At 47.0% G+C, this 14,660-nt stretch overlaps 1 protein-coding gene across 4 annotated transcripts in view; it reads right to left on the bottom strand.

Moving 5' to 3' along the window:
* The window catches only part of LOC131910903 (core histone macro-H2A.1), a 64,685-nt gene extending 60,144 nt beyond the window's left edge, over positions 1-4,541 (bottom strand). Inside the window, exon 1 of one of the 4 annotated variants that reach the window (XM_059262830.1) lies at positions 4,365-4,541. The gene's annotated coding sequence lies outside the window, so the exon portion shown is untranslated. The remainder of the gene's footprint in view (positions 1-4,364) is intronic. The other 3 variants (XM_059262831.1, XM_059262828.1, XM_059262829.1) reach the window with 3 other exon arrangements.
* Between the last annotated feature and the right edge of the window lie 10,119 nt (positions 4,542-14,660).

The following is a 14,660-nucleotide window of genomic DNA, read 5'->3' as shown; positions in this document are numbered from 1 at the left end:
CAGCACACCACTGCTGTTGACCAGAGAAGTATCTCTCTCCTTGCTGTGCTCACCATCCAGGAGGGCACCCTACTCAGTCATCCAAAAGGATCCATCCACTGAAGGTCCCAAACACTCTGAAGACACTAAGAATGTGTCCAGTTACCACTACATAATAGCCACTCCTCTGCTCTCACCAGCCTAGGACATGAAGATGCTACCACCCATCCTAGGAGACTCTGGTTCACATCCCTGTACTCTGGGTTATTGGTGGTCTCAGTGTCTCTGAGGTTTCCTATAGCTCTGGGTATTTAGACAATAGAAATTTAATCTGGCAATAAGTTTAGAGGTGGTGCTTTGGGAAATGATTAGGATTAGGCAAGGTCAATAGACAGAGTCCCCATGACTGAACCTTGGTGCCTTTAAAGGGGGAAAAGAGTTTAAGACACACACACACACACACACACACACACACACACACACACACACATACATACACCCTGTCCTCAACACTCGCTGCACTGCATCAATACCTGTTTTCTTAGCTGTCGCGGTGCTCCAAACCATCTTCCTCTGCTCACCACTGTAGCCCTGCTTGCTATCTGGTCTGTGGCTGTTCATTTGCCATTACAGTGAATGTTCTCCCATCAATAGAGAACAGGGCAGCATGTCCAAAGGCCAGGGACGCGGAGCCATGGCTACTGGGACATCAGGAGCCTTCTTTGGGGTTATTCCATATATGCATTTGTCAAGATTCATTTGTCAAGTCACTGTGAAAGCGGAGACCTTCAAAAGTCAGGGAGTTTGCACTACCTTGGGAGTTCCCGGAAGGAATCATGCCTTGATAGCTGAGACACAAGTCACACAAAGGGTTATGACCGTGACAATCTTTGACCCTGTTTACCTTTCTTCTCAGCACTATTCTGACTAATTCCAGCCAGAGGAAACTGTTCATCTTCTTCACACCTGTAAGACACTGGCCCACTGATGCTATAGCAGAGGCAGCCTTTACCAGGGGTGACCAACATTTTTACTAGTACAACATGAAGATGGCATCTACAAAGTGCTGGACCATATTCACACTGCCCTAGGATGCATACAGCCTGCAGGTTGTAGGCTGTACATGTAACCAATCAGGGCATTCAACTCATGGGAATGATCAATTCTGAAGATAGTGACTCTGAATGAAGTTATTGGTTAGAACTACTAGGGAGATGTGTCAGAGAACCTGAGTCCCAGTCCCAGGCATGGAGGAATTTGAGCTATAAGTGCTGAAGATACTATTAATGAGGGCCACCTGCTACAGTCCCTGCAGCTGAAAAGATGCCTGCATCCACATGCAGGTCACCTTCCTGTCAATGTTGGTCACGAAGGCAAAGCAGAGCCACTCCACTCTGAAGGGCAGGATGGCAATCCTGTCTGCATTACTCTCCTGTTTATTCCTTTCCTGCCAGAATATTAACAGTGGCACTGTTGTCCTGTCCCCAGAGACACGTGGCTGCTACACGACCCAAGCTGCACTGCCATTGGTTCAGAACAGAGACCAGTCTTTGTACTCGTCAATCAGGAAAAATCTCTCTCCATTCACCAAACACTAAATGAACCATCGGCAACCAAAGGAGGGACTACAGACAGAAGAGGTCCCAGTACATGTATGCTGCTCATGTGTCCAGCTTCCAGTGTGGAGGAAAGCAAACCCAAGTGTCATTCACAAGCAGGAAATGGCTTGTAGCTGGAGCCTGAATCTTCACCCTTGAATGTGCACCAAGGTGTGCCTCCTGCCTGCATGGAGGGACCAGCCCTGCACTGTAAGGGCAATGCTGCCACTTGCTTCCTCTCCCCCATAAAGGTTGTGCTAAATTCCAAGACAGCTCCTCCAAAAAGCCATTAGAAGAAAATGTGACCTTAAGAGGGCAGGAGCCCAGTCAGCTCAGCGTCTGGACACTTCTGGGTATTTGCTAAGCAGGTGTCCCAGCTAAGAATGAGAGACTGACCACTGTTCTCTCTTGCTCAGAGCCCTTGGAGGCTCCTGACTGCTCTTAGGATCAACTGTGGTTCTGATGAGGATTCCTTGTGATTCTGCCTGCCTGTCCCCTATCCTGAAACTTTGGCTGGACCTCACAGGTCCTCTGCTGTTGTCTTCTACAATCTGCACATGTGGTTTCTCAGGCATAAACACTTGCCCCCATCTGTCCTCCCTCGTCCAGCAAACTCCCCCTTGATTTTTCCAGGACAGACAGAGCTCAATCCCACTAACACAACTGCCCCTCCTCCACTGGTCTCCTTGGAGACACCCACTTGTTTGCATCTCCTACAGTCGGTTCTCCAGGGTAAGGCCTGGGCATTTCTTGCTCATGACTATATTCCCATTACCTAACCCAGAACAGATTCTTGGGACTAGTGAGTGCAAGACACCAACCAGGCAGGGTGCTCTCGGCAACAAGGCGTTGGCCTCTTTGGAACCAAGAGTTGATCCATTCAGGTGCAAGCATTCAGAAGAGCTGAGGCAGGAGCCACCACCCATAAGCATACAGATTGAGGGAGGGGCTCAGGATAGGTAAGGGTCCCACCCTCACCCTTTCCCATGTCATGTTTCAAGAATGGGCTCTGAAAAGCCCATCAAGACAAAGGCTACTGCAAATCTCTGAACATCACACAGAGACTATCTGAGTTTTCCAGTTTATTTATTTATTTAAATAAGTCTTTAATCGACCTGGGGCGTCATCAGCTTGTCACTGGGGGAGGAAAGAATGGCTCTTTCTAGGATTCAAGGAAATGGCAGACTGACCTGTACCACTCCTTGACACTGACCAGCGAGGAGGTTAACCACATGTGAATTTCCAGACAATTCTCAGTATAGTATAATGTGAGCTCTTCCTGCCTCATCGTAAGTGAGCACCTGCCAGAAACAATGGCCACTCACCCCTCCCCCACACCTTACCTAGGGATCAACATTGACAGCAACAAGTGAAACCCATGGCCCTCAGTCCCAGCAAACCGAGAAAGGGGGAAAGTCGAAAGTCTCAGGAGTTTCATTATCCTTAAAGAAAAAACCCACAAACTGAAAAAGCCGATCTACTCAGAAGGGTGTGTGAGCCGAGCCGCTGCTGATCACTTGCTCAATTGTGTTCAGGGTGTATTAGTCCCGGTAGCAGGCACCAAGTGTCCATTTCAGAACTAATGGTAACTGTGACTACACATCGGGAACCCAAAGGTGACGGGAGGGTAGTATAGAGTTAGCCCTAGTTTGTGCTCTTCCGCTCCAGCACAAAACTGCCCCAAACTGGGACTCCCTGCAGCAAAGTCTAGAAACAAAACACTTCCTCTCTTTTAACTGTAAAACCTCAAACCACAGAGGTGTCAGCAAGGAAGAAAGTGAGGGGGAGAACCCCTCTAATTGTCTATTCTTCTAAGCTGTTTATTGGATCATTAAAACCTTACAAAGACTTCATAATGATTGCAATTGTTGGAGCCAAGGTCTGTCTCAACTGCTTGTACAAGTCACTCACTTTCAAACTCAGAGAACATGTCCCCTACATTTCCTCTAAAAGACTCTTTCAAGCGATCTTCTGTGCAGCAATGAGAGTTATCAGCGGTCTCTGCGGGCGTGGGGACAGGGCTCATCATCTTGCACACCTGTTGTCAGGTGACCCAGCCTGCAGCATCCCGCGCCTTCCATCTCCACTCACCCCCCCCCCCCCCGAGACTCTTCTCAGCTGTCCCTCTGCGCGCGGGGAGCCTACGGCCTTCCGGAGTCACCTTAAAATAACACCTCCCCACCACAAAGCAAACAAAAGGCGAGCGAAAGCAGCGGGGCTTCCATGGCTCCTCTCCAGCCTGCCCCGGCCTGGGATTCGGTCCGCGAGCGGTCCCCAGGCCTCCCCTGCTCAAGGCCTCGCGGTGGGCCCCCTCCAGCCGGCCACACAACGGCCCAAGGCTCGCGCCCCACTTATTGTGCCCGGGAGGACACGCGCGGGCTGGCGGCGCGCGACCAAGTACAACTCCGAGCACAGACGCTCCGCGCCCGGGCGGGCCGGCCGGTCAGGGCCGCGGGGCCTCGGTGTCCTCTGGCCCGTATCAGCTCCGGCTGTACCGCCAAAGGAGGGACCCGATCAGCCCCGTTCCCACAAAGCGCCCCGGCGGGGGCAGGGGTGCGTCTCCAAGAGAAGTTGGTTTCCGGGTTTGCTTTCCGAACAAAACCACCCGGACCCGCGCGCTGCCCGGGCAGGCCTTTGGCGGGCTCCGGGCAACCCGAGGACCCGGGGCAAGCGCCCGAGCTCTCCCGGACGCCAGGCAGGGCCGCTGCGCACGGCGGCGGGAGGGCGCTCGGGGCCCAGACGGTGCGGACCGGCAGCCTGCGATTCCGAGGCCCGCGCGGCACTTACCGGGCGGCTGCAAGGTGTGGGGCCCGAGCCCTGTCGGCCGCTCGCGCCGCTCCGCTCCGCACTCCTGCCGGCCCGCCCACGCCTCCTCACTTCCCGCCCGCGCGTCCCGCGCTCGCGCCCTCCGTCCGGCTCCGCTGGAACCAGTGAACTGGAACCACTCGCGGCGGCCCCGGGATTCCCACAATGCACAGCGCGCCGCTCGTCACATCCCTTCCCGGCCTCGCGCGTCCGGCCACCCCTCCCCGCGCTACCCAGCGCCCCGGCCTTGACCCCGGCCTGCGCCGGGGCCCTGGACGTCAACGACTCCAGCCTCGGGTGCACCTAGGCCTGGCGGCTCGCCCTATCCCCAGGCATCGGTCCGCGCGCGGGAGCTGCAGGAGTCAGTCCTCAGGAAGATGCTTGTGCAGAGCGCAACTCAGCCTGTCTTCAGTGAGCACCTACTGTGTGACTTGCGCCTCCCCAAGCCCAGTGACGTCGTCCACAAAGACGGAGGATAGTACGATTGCTGTTATCAGGGATCTTCTTCCCGATCAGTGCTAACTCGCTACGCCTCAAGCCCGCCTGCTGTCTTTAAATACAAGCAGTATTCAAGCAGCTGCCCGCCCCAAGATCAGCGCCTGCATCTCACTCCCTGGATCAGTGGGGTTCTTCACAGCTGGCCTCAAAAGTCTGGGCTCGCTTTGTTCATGGAATCGGTTAGCTACCTCCACTAAGCAAACGTTTGTTGACTATTGGCTCTAAGTGGGGATTTGCAGTGACACTTTTATTACGCATTTATTAAGGAAGGGGAGCAGACAGCCAGAAAAAGGACAGCAAAATCCATCTACAGAACTAAAGACTCTCCCCCGGGCCCAGGCTGCACTAGAATAGCAGCAGGTATTTGGATTGGGACCCTTACTTTAACAGCTGAACCAGCTCTCCACCTTTTACGCATTATTTTAAAGCCACGCAAAGCACTAATACCTATCTATCATCCACGCATTCATTTCAAGTAAATACCTAGGATGTACTTTGCACCATGCATAAATTTGGGTGGTGGATATGAAATGGTGAACAAAACAGGCAAAAAACCCTGCCCTCCTAGGGTTTGCAGTCTGATGGGGAAAGAAGGGCAAGAGACAAAGAAATCATGTATTAAAGGGTGTAAATTCTGGGAGGAAATGAGGTGGGAAATTAATAGGGAAGGTGAGCAGCGGTGTGTTTAAGAGGCAGTCTTGGGGCTGGAGAGATGGCTCAGTGTTTAACAGCACTTTATGCGCTTGCAGAGGACCAGGGTTCTGTTTCCAGCACTCGTGTGGTCCCGATAACTCCAATCCGGGGATCCGGTGCTTTCTTCTGACATCCGTGGGTACCAGGCACCATGTGGTGCAGATACACACATGCAGGCAAACACTGAAACAGTAGAATCCAATAAGTAAAGCGATAGCTCAGTAAGAAAGAAACTTGAGGAAAGGCCTGAAGGAACAGAGGGAGCAAGCAAACCATGTAGTTACTGGAGAGGAGTGTTCTAAGCATGAGGCTCTGAGGCAGGAGCATGGCTGAAACTATTATGGACCAGAGTATGAAAATGGAGTTCAGAAAATGAAGGGGAAACATGTTAGTCAGACTTTCTGTCATTGTAACAAATACTTGAGAGGAACAATTTAAAGAAGAAATTATTTATTATTTTTTAACTAAATTTCAGAGGTTTCAACCCACAGTCCATGGCTCTAATGAGTAGGGCATATAGTGAAACAGAACATCAGAGTGGCAGAGTGCATGGCAGAAGCCACTCATCTCATGGCAAACAGGAAGGAGAGAGGGAGCCAGGACAAGATATACTCCAGTGGTGAGCCCCTGTACCCTAATTCTTCTCACTAGGACTCATATCCTAAAGTTTCCCAAGCTTCCTCAAATAGTGTAACCAGCTAAAGACCATGCTTTCAACAGTGAACTTGTTGTAAGGATGGGCATTTCATATTCGAGCTCGTAATACCTACCCCTGGGTAAAGGTTCAGGGTCATCTCATAATGCAAAAGGCAAGAGTCTCCATGGTCTTAATATTCCAATGTTGTTCAAAAGTTCAAGCCTAAAATCTCAAGACTTGAGGCAAATTCTGAACTGTGAGCCCTATAGCAGTGGTTCTCGACCTTCTGAGTGCCCAGGCAGCTGAAACCAGTCCAACATGTCTCTAGGTGCCTTTGTGTGAGCAGGGAACATCTGAGCACACTCGTGTCAAGGGAAAGTCTTCCAAATGAGTTTATAAATTTGACACCCTTCTGCCTACAAGCCTGGGGTCTGGCCAGTATCTGAGATGCCTTCAGGTAACTTTTCTGTTGTTCTAATACAAAGCTCTTGGCTTCTCCTTACTAGACCTGGTTTATTCAGGAACTGTCTCTTTATCAATTTTTGTTTGACACTGACTTTTCTCAAACCTTTCTTGTTTGGTATTTTCTCTCAATCCTCACTGTAAACCTGGCTAAAGGCATCGAGTAACACCCATGCCACACTTCAGTGCTGTCTTTCATCCTCCTCCATCAGATTAATTTATTGTTTAAACTCATTTTCCTATGTCCCAGGATACAGACAAAATGTAGACCCAGCTATTTGCCAAAATGTCATTCAGTTTCCAATGAAGTCCTTGTTGTCATCTGAAAGCTCACACGCACCGTTTTTATCATCCACATTAATATCCATTCTGGTCTTCTGAGGTCCTACCAGGATCTTCTATTAAATTCTGCTTACAGAAGACTAGGGCTTGTCTAGCCCACATCTTCAAACTCTATATAATTCCTCCCACGATCCAGCTCTAAAGGCATCTGAACCACATAGTCGGAGTACTTCTCATATATCACGTTTCTGTGTTGGCCATATTGTGACCAAATACCTGCAAGAAGCAAGTTAGGGGAGATTTATCCTGACTCACAATTTCAGAACGTCAAGGCAGAGAGTGCATGATGGAGCAGCTCACATCATTGTACCCACGAAGCAGACAGAACTCCTGCTGGCACTGGCCTTCTCCTCCTTGCTTTTATTCCATCTGCACTCCCAGCCTGGGGTAAGGCGCCACCCAGATTCATTAATTATTATTATTAATTATTCCTTCCAAAGATATACTTTATAATCTAGATGCTTCTTAATCTACTCCAATTGGCATCAGGATATAATCAAGATTGGCCATCGTGGAAAGCGACAGGAGAAAAGCTGAGGAAATAAAGATGCGTCGAATTCCAAACAAAACATTCAGGATGCCTAGGAAGCACATAAGGGAAGCCAGAGGGCTGACCCCCTTTGTCGCTTGATCCCCCTCAGAATCCCTGGGCAGGCACCCTCAGTTCTGCAGAGGCCACCCTCAGTTCTGCAGGTCAAGTTAGAGCCTGCACTTCTCAAGAGGCCATCTTGTGCCACCTGCCCCCTGTCCCCAGTGTGCTGTTCATGCAGACTATAATAAGAGTATAGTAGCACACTTGTGCTGTGTGGTGCAGCAAGCCTTTCCCTCCATCTCTCCCTTCACCTTGGGCCCCACCCTCTATGTCAGCGATCTGCATCCTTCTCAGCCTGGCTCAGGGAGACACACAGCTGCCTCTCTTAATTTTTAAAGACTTTGGGGTTTTTCCCCATTTGCAAGATAAATGTGTGTTTATCATGGAAACTAGAAAATAAAAGTGCTCAAAAGATAAATATCACTGTAAGCACTCACTGGGAAAGAATGTTCCCCCTTTGAGCAAGGAGCAGTTTGCTGAGTTACATGGGTTTGCTAAATCTGCTTCATATTAAACGTGTACAGTTTTCCACTCCAGTGCTCAGCACCTGCTTTTAAACTTAATGGTCCTTCATGAGCATTTTACCAGAGAGTTTTCCTATAACCACAGCTCTCAAACTATGTGGATTCAGAACCCCTTGACACTCTTAAAAATTGCTGAAGACCCTGAAGAGTTCTTGGTTATGTGGAGATATATGCATACATGCATACATACATACATTCATACATATTTTCTCTACTAAGGTCTAAAGATGTAGCCCAGTGATGTATGGTTCTACATTCAAGACCTTGCACTGCCAAAAAAAAAAAAAAGTACCATTAGAAACTAAATTAAAACTAAGAAAAAATAAATATTCAGCAAAATGTTCATTTGAAAATGTTAGCATATGTATAACACAATAATGCACTGTTACAAAAAAATTGTATTAACCAAAAAGCTAGCAAGAAGAGTGACATTGTGTTATAATTTTCAACTCCTATTGGGAGCCTGATTTAATAGAACTAGATTCTGGTGTTTTCTGTGTTCAATCAGTTGCTATATGCAGTTTTGATGAATCAGCTTTGTGCATATAGATGTATATTTGGAATAGAGGGTTTAAATAGTCTTTTCAGATACTTTTTTGATGCTATATTCAAATTCAATAATATCTTAAGGATTTATTTATTATTTTATGTGTGTGTATGTGCCTGAGTGCGTGTGTATACACCACATAGAGATCAGAAGAGGGCATTGGGGCTCCTAGAACTGGAGTTACAGGCAGTTATGAACTGCCTAATGTGGGTGCTGAGAATCAAACCTGGGTCCTTTGGAAGAGCAGCAAGTGCTCTTAACCAATAAGCCATCTCTAACTCTAAAAAGTAACTCTAAAAAGTAATAGTTTCTTACAGGTTATTGCAATATAGAATCTAGAACCAGTGAGTCAACTTTTGATGTTAGGTACACTACAATGCATTGGTCTTATGTCTGGAAGGGACCATTTAGCTGCACAGGATTGGGTCATTTGGAAAATGCAAGCTCCTTGAATTATGCAGTGTTGGCTTTCTGACTTCCTGTAAGCAGTTCATTGCACACACTGGTACTGTACCTGTTCATGCCATACTCACCATAGCTGGTTTTCTTTCTGTTGCTCTGGTAAATACCATAGCCAAAGCAACTTGGGAAGGAAAGCATTTATTTAAAGGCTTATACATCCATGTTACAGCCCATCATTGCTGGAAGTCAGAGCAGGAATTAAAGCAGACTCCCAGGCTCTCATTTAGTAACCTTTTTATACAACCCAGGACCACCTTGCCCAAGGTGTGACTGGGCCCTGCTTCATCATTTAGCAATTAAGAAAATGCCCCACAGACGTGCCCCAAGCCAACAGAGGCAATTCCTCAACTGAGGTTCCTTCTTCCCCAGGTGACTCCAGGTAAAGTTGGGAGAAACCTGCATGCATCTCATCTGAGGGTTTTTTCAGTACTGGGAAGTTGTCAGGTTCATGATGGCAAACAAATGTTTCAAATTTGTATTTTTTCTTGAAAGCTCAACCAGATTGTTGGAAACAGTAAAGTCACAAATAACTGGTTTGTTCTTTTCTGTTTAAAAAAACTTTATCAAAAAAAAAAAAAAAAATCCACTCAGGAGGCAGAAGCAGGTAGATCTGTCAGTTCAAGACCAGCCTGGTCTACATAGCAAGTTCCAGGCTGTAACACTGTAACAGTGTATCTGTCTTTTCACCAATGCAGTTTGTTTTTGTTTTGAGAGAGGATCTCACTATGAACCCCTAGCTAGGATACACTGTTACAGCCTATGGACACTTCCTAGATACACTGTTACAGTCTATGGACACTTCCTAGATACACTGTTACGGCCTGTGGACACTTCCTCTTGGGGAATACATACATGGAGAGGGCGGTGTCTGGACGCTAACCCCCCCTGAAAAATAATGCTGAGGCCTGCGGGTCTTTATAGACCTACAAAAATGTGTTCTTTTAAAATCAGAAAAAATTGAAGGTCAGGTCCTTTTTTAATTGAAAAAAGCAACATATAATAGACATTTGTCTTCATGACAGCAAGATCACAAAATACAATTTCTTCTTTTCCCAAAGGATGAGGTTCACAAAGGCACAAGTGTCTATGTACCAAGAAAGCACTACAGAGTCCTGCATCATTGTGCCAATTTGAAATGTGTAGTGAATGACGTAAGCACTTTTTCTTGGGGTGATCATCCAAGTTTGTCAGACAGCAAAAGCACCTCATGCATGTTTCTCATTCAGCCACAAAGAATTTTTTTTTTTTTTAATTTGTCTCCAAGGGTCAAGATTTAGTCAACTTAATACTTTTCACTGTGACATCAAGAGCACAAGGAGACTGGCTCTTTCCTTTGTGAAGACAGGGAAATAGTGAATCATATTCGTTCAGACTACCGACTTGTGTTTACACCACGGTTTTGCTACTTTGTACAAAGATCAACAATGAAAAGCCAAGTCATGTCTCAGAACAGTGTTGACTCTTCAGAGCCCAGGAAGGTGCTGAGCGCATCCTGGGGTAGAGGCCGTTGTTTACTTAACAGATCTGCTGTGCTCTTCCCCTCCCTTTCTCCTCCTAGTCTGCCTCAGTTTCACCCTCCGATCCAAAAAGGTTTGACCACTTTGATGGGGCAAGAAGTGTTGAGGACACTGAGGGCGCGTAACCCCACCCACTGGCTAAATACACCTTGACTTCTCTTATGAGCAATCTTATCACCTGGGCTAGAAGTCCTTTAAAAGTGGGATCTCTGACACTGCTTCTAGGGCTGTATCCCCAATACTCAGACGTGCACAAAACACATCTTTGAAACCATTCCCCATGTCTGCAGGAAACAACCTCCTTCTCTTGGGTTCTGTGTGGAAGGCCAGAGTGGGTCTCCAGGACACCAGAAAGGTGTATGTGCTCAGAGAAAGTGGGTGGGACAACCAGGAGAGAGTGACAGACCTCTTGATCTTCGGCCTTGTTCTGTCTGCTCTTCCCCTCCTCCTAGCAAACTGAGTACTCCCTTCCACCCAGGAGAGCATTTAATTTCTCCTTAGTCTCTTACCCATCAACTTCCCTCTCCATCTGACACCTTCTCTGGTTTTCTAAGACTCAACTCCTTATGTTTGTTAAGCAATGAATTCCCAGTTAGGGGAGGAGAGACTGAATGTTTACCCTTAATGAAGAGTAACAAAGAAGCCAGGAGGCCGCCTGGGGTGTCTATGGGAAGGAGGACAGACAGTGTTGCCGGTCCTTTTGTTGCTTACAGACTTTTCGAGATTGGAATGGGGTTTTGCCCCCTAGGTGAGAGCTGGGCTGCAAACAGTTTGAAAGATTCTGCATCAGAACAGCTGTATTTAGAATGTGGTCCACAGAGCACTCTGGGGCCCTTTCCTGAAGTTTGTTCCTCAAAATTGCTGTTATATTGATAAGAAAGCCTCATTTGCCTTTAAAAAAAAAAAAAAAAAAAAAAAAACAAGCCTGTTTTGCAGTTGACAGTGAGATACAAAGACCTCTTGAGTAAACCTGGTACTTAGCACAAAGCAATCTAAACAAATGCCTTGGGCTTCTTCACTTCCTCTCTTTCTGCCCTCTCTCTACCTCCTCCCCCCTTACACACACACACACACACACACACACACACACACTTTTACATAAGAGCCAAAAAGTCTGTAATCAAATACATTTAGAAAAGTTTAAAACGTCTATCTTCTAACATGAACTTTGTGTGTCTTCCCAAAGTGTAAAATTGTTCGGGCATGACATGTAATAGTTGATATGTGCTGTGTATCGATTTCCTCCTAGATAAAGCCTTCCACCTTGGAGGGAAGTTAACACAGGATATTCTAGAACAGTGGTTCTCAACCCTCCTAATGCTGCAACCCTTGAATACAGTTCCTCATGTTGTGGCGACCCCCAACCACAAAATCCACTTCCACTCAACAAGTAAACAACTCAAAGTTTTCAGGAAGTCCCTGAAATAGACCAGATGTACTAGGCCTCTCCCTCCCCAAGCATATATAAGCAGTAAGGGCTGCTGAGAGACACTTTCAGTCAAGCTGAACTGCTGAAAGAGATACTCTCCAACCTGTTGAGCTGCCTGTAAGTTGTACAGTGATTGCCTGTCAGTTGTACAGTGATTGCCTGTCAGTTGTACAGTGAGATCCAGGTGTCCCCCTTTCATGAACCCTATCTATGGTAGGAATTGGAGCGGAGGCAGCTTTGGTGGTGCAGCTGCTTTGGAGCCATTTCTGCTTCTCTAAGTAATCCCTCACCCAGACTCCTGTAAGTAACCCAAATAAAACTCATTGGTTCACCAAGTTGGACTCTGGTCTGTCACTGGTTTCCTATTTGTGGTGAATAGACATTTGTTTGTTTCCCTAAGAACACTGTCACCCAGCGGTATGACTTCTTGATGACATACATTGTATAGTGTACAATAAGGTCAACTAACATTTTAAATATCTGCATAACTTCTCCAAATTATGACTGTATGATGTCACAAAATTATATGTAGGTGAGAAGATCCATTCAAAGTGCCAGATACTTCCATGGGTTTAACATCATAACGTATGTGACGTTAGTGACCTGTTTTTAGATTCTACAGGATCTAAGAACTCAACATTCTACAGAGTGTTAAGAACTGGCCATTTGTCAAATTTGGGTATAGAGTCAGACAATGTGCACAATGATCTGAAAAGATTATCCTCATGCTCCTCTTTTGATCTTATTAAAAACAAAACCAAAGGCTTTAGATGGGGGGAAAAGTTAAAAATCAAATGAGTGGACTTCTGGGTGAGACGGTGAATGAGAAGCTGCCTTCAAGTGATCTGGTACAGAAAGTCAAAACTACAGAACGTGAACCCTTCCAAATAAAGGGGGGAAGGAGCTTCTGGAATTCACAAAAGGAACAATGACAGGTCACTGGAAAAGAAACACAAAAAGATACACAGGGAAAAGTAAACCTGGCAGAACTCAGCGGCAGCCCCTCGCTCCCTGGTCTGGAAAGCAGAAGCCTAATCCGGAAGGTGAGCCAGATGCCCCGGTGAAAACAGACTAGCAGTCCTGGCCCGAGGACCGTGCACAGCCTGACAGGCTTCAAATACAAGTTCAGGTTTGGGTGAGACAGTGGTTCCTCTAGAGACCTGCCACAGAGAGTCCCGTTTCTTCATTTCGTGTGACTCAGTGTGGTGGCCAGAAACCACCTTGGAAGTGAATCTGCTGTTTCAGACTGAGATATTCCAAGGATATGAGAACAGGGAACCACTACAAGTCAGGGAGCCTGAACTTTAACCTGCCACAGCCCCAAGATGAGAGACAGCATTTGGGGGCAGCTATGGAGAGTGAGGAGGACAGACAGATAGATGCTCACAAACCAAAGGGCACACGTGGCAAGAGGTTTGGCTCAGGCCAAGAAGTGTGTAAAGACTAGCCCACGCCCAATGCATCCTTCCATCGGGACAGTTAATGCTTAGGAGGACTTGAGTATGAAGGCCGGTCCCCGCTGGCTCAGATCTCAATGCCACTTGCTTCTAACACTCAGGATATGCTTGGGGCTTTAGCTACTCCAGGAGTTACAGAGAGGAGTCTCAAGAGGGTGAGAGAACCCAAGTCCACCAACTGCAAAGCTAAGTGTGGCCAGCAGAGGCCCCTGGTACACAAAGAAGGGAAGCCACTAGCGTGAAAGGCAAGAATCCACCAGTGCGGCTCTTCCCACCCCACAGCACATAACTAGCAGTCTCTAACTCTCTAGAAAAATGACACAATCACCCTGTTTCCTTACTAAGACCTTGCTTTCCCCTAGCCCCTTCCCTACACTTTTACTGTATTTTTTACATTATCATATTTTTACTATGTTTTTATTTTTTAATCCTCCTTCATATACTCATGTGATTTTTACTTACATAAATTTTTCGTTACTGAGAAATATATTCCTTCTCTCTTCTTTCTTTTTTCCTTAGGATTTTCACTTTGCTATGGTGGGCAGGCACACGTGGAGGTCAGAGCACAACTCTGTGGAGTCGGTTCTCCACTTCCCCTTTCACGTGGGTTGTCTGTCAGGCTTGTGCAAGAACTTGGCCCGCTGAGCCATCTTTTCTCCTTATTTTGTTCCGTCCCATGCTCCTTCCTTTTTTTCTCTCTACTGTAGTAGTATTTTAATCTACCTTATTTTTTAAACTATTATGTTTTGAATTTTTAGCCCCATCCATCTCATACCTACCTAATTTGTGTGTGCATGAACATGCGTGTGGATGTGTGTATATGTGTGTGTACGTGTGTGTGCACACATGTGGAGGCTAGAGGTCAGTGCAAGCTGTCTTCCCCAGTCAATCTCTGCCTTAATTTTTAAGACAGGGTCTCCCATTGAACTAGGGCTCACTGATTCGGCTAGATTCGCTCACCAGTGAAATCCAGGCATCTGCCTATCCTCACATACCCCTAGTGCTGGGGTTACAAATGTGCATCGCCCCTCCTGGCTTCTACATGAGTGCCGGGGATTTGAACTGAGGTCCTCATGCTTTTGCTGCAAGTGCTTTGCTGACAGAGCCATGTCCTTGGC

This window comes from Peromyscus eremicus, chromosome 5 (genome assembly GCF_949786415.1).
Source record: "Peromyscus eremicus chromosome 5, PerEre_H2_v1, whole genome shotgun sequence".
NCBI lineage: Eukaryota > Metazoa > Chordata > Mammalia > Rodentia > Cricetidae > Peromyscus > Peromyscus eremicus.
This window is presented reverse-complemented; position numbering and strand designations above follow the sequence as displayed.